The sequence below is a fragment of the Tupaia chinensis genome, unplaced genomic scaffold (genome assembly GCF_000334495.1).
Source record: "Tupaia chinensis unplaced genomic scaffold, TupChi_1.0 Scaffold139757_1, whole genome shotgun sequence".
In the NCBI taxonomy this organism is placed as follows: domain Eukaryota; kingdom Metazoa; phylum Chordata; class Mammalia; order Scandentia; family Tupaiidae; genus Tupaia; species Tupaia belangeri.
Window position 1 is genome coordinate 2219808 of NW_006199637.1, and position 2795 is coordinate 2222602.

Genomic DNA, 2795 nt, shown 5'->3' on the forward strand with positions numbered 1-2795 from the left:
AATGGGTAGGAAGGAGGGTCCCTGATTACCAGAGCTGGCCCTGCAGCCCTGGTTTTCTGCTCTCTGACCCTGCAAAGCTCCTGGGCTTTGGCCATAGCACCCTGAGGACAGGAAGCAGCCCCGGGCCTTGGCGAGGCTCCCTCAGAGGACACGACCCAAACAACCTCGAGATCCAGTTCCATCCCCTTGTTCCTTTTGGCTCCACAGTGATGGGCTATGTGTTATAACAGGACTGTAGCCGAAAGCCAGGGAGAATAGGAACTCAACCCAGAAGATCACAAAGACAGAAAGCTCACCAAAATCAGCAGGTTTCAGACCTACAGCAGCAAACTCACTTTTCCCCGACTGGAAGCCTGCCGGGATAGTGCCTCCCCACTTCCCTCCATCCCACCCCTGCTGGGCCACACAGCCTGGCCTGCCAGGGAGCAGCAAGGCGGGAGACGCCCGACCGAGACATGCTCCTCGCTCCTCGAAGGAAGGCTCTTCTCTCAGGCTCGCTTCTCTGGGGGATGCCTCCCAGCTCCAGCTGACAGCCCAGCAGAGCAAGTGCCCAGCACTGACTGTGGGCAGAGGGATGAACTACGGAAGGATCGTGCGGGTGGTGCTGAGGCCAGGCCCTCCCTAGCTGCTGGGTCAGCCCCTAACGCATCCTCCAAGGCCTCGGCTCCCAACAATAGGCGGAGGAGCCAGCTCCCTACATGCCGGCTCCCCTGGTAAACCTGCAGAAGGATTCGGTGGCCGTTATTCAGGTGGCTCCCAAGCAGGCAATCATTTCTGATTCCGGAGTCTTTTGGGATGGGTGACATGCCTTCCCACAGGCCTGCCCTGGACATTGCTCCTCGCAGCCCACTGTGAATTCACAATCCAGCTTCCTCTTAGGGACCCTTTTATTAATTTCCTACGGATTCACCACAACTTTCTTGACCTTGCCTAGACTCTCAAGTCTCTGTTCCAACACCTCTTTTTTCCTTACCTCTTGGCAAATAACCTCAGCTTCTAACCAGTCCGTCAGGAGCCCACGAAACCTGGGACTCATCTTGAAACCATGAAGCATCAGACTAACCAACACTGTGACAACATCCAGTCCTCAGACTTCATTCTGACAGGAGCTGATCCTACCGCACTGTCTTCCCCTGTACCTCACATCTGAAATTCGGGACCTCTCAGAGGGGCTTTTTTTTTTCTTAATTTTATTTGTTGTTATTTATTTTTAATTTTAGAGAGAGAGAGAGAGAAAGGGAAAGTGAGAACGCAAGCCACCAGGTACAGGACTCAAACTACAATCAGCCATGCGGGAGTCCAGCACCTTAACTGCCATACCACACCACACACCACCCCTCAGAGGCCCTTCTTCAGAGTTCCGCTCCTACCCTTTCTGGGATTTGGGCTTTAACCATCAGTTCATTTTTCCTTGCTCCCATTATCTTGGTGAATGAATGCAGATGCAATCATTTAAAAAGTGTCATTTACTTTTTTTTTTAAAGAGTTATTTTATTTCACTTACTATCATCATATTTATTTATTTATTTTGACCAGAGAGAGACAGAGAAAGAGAAAGGGAAAGTAGGAAAGCAAGCCTCCAGGTCCAGGACTTGAACTGTGGTCAGCCATGTGGGAGAATCCAGCGCCTTAACAACCACACCACTCGCCAGTCAATTCCTTTTATATCGATGCTTCAGTCAACAAATTTGATCCAGCACCCAATGCGTGCTCATCACTATCCTAGCTAGGTTCTTGGGATACATTCATGAATAAGTCCCTGCTCTCATGGCACTTCTAAAGCTGTCACACCTGCTGCGATCCCCCGCTTCCAGTACCTCCATGGTCTCCATGTGAATGGCGGCTGCAGCTGGTACACGCCTGCCCACACAGCATCCCTCCTTGGCCCCACACCGGCTCTCCGGTCTATCTTCACAGGCCTCGTTCTCCCCATCTCAAGGTCCCACGCCACGGACTCATTCTCACCGTCCTCTCCCCCTGGTATCTGATGTAAAGTCCATTCTTGCCCCCTAATTCAGAACCTTTTTTGTTGTAGAGGTTTTTGCCTTGGGGTGCATGTACTCACTGGAGAGAGAGAGACAGAGACAGTGAGAGGAAACTGAGAAATCACCCCCCGGGGGGATGACCACGCCGCAATCCCTTCTCCATTCTCCTTCTGGGATCTTGGGCACACATGCACATGTGACCCTTGTGAATTTATTTTTTCTTAAGTTTTTTTTTTTTGTTTGTTTTGTTTTGTTTTGTTTTTGAGAGGTTTTCGCTAGAGGGCACGTGTGCTTGCCAGAAAGACAGAGAGAGACAGAGAGATAGAAAACGAGAAACCCCCAGGGGGGATGGCCACGCCGCAATCCCTTCTCCTCCATTCTCCTCTCAGGATCTTGGGCACGCACACGGCGTGAGTTTAAGCCGCCGGGTCCAGGACTTGAACCACGGTCGACTACGTGGGAGTCCAGCGACATAGCCATTGCACTAACTGCTGGTCCCAGCCCCTTGTGAATTTTAAGCCACCAGGCCTGGGACTTGAGCCTGAAATTTGGAGCCTCTCAGAGGGCCTTTAAAAAAAAAATTATATATTTTTTACTTAATTTTATTTGTTGTTATTATTTATTTTTGGGTCCTGTACCTGGCAGCTTGCTTTCTCACTTTCCCTTTCTCTCAGTGAGCAGTGGCTCATTTGGGAGTTCAGCGACGTAACCGCTACACCGTCTGCTGGTCTGTCATCCAGAACCTCTTTGCCCACCACCTGTGCTGCTGCCCTGATAGGCTTCCCTGGTGGTGCAATGGTTTCGTTCCCT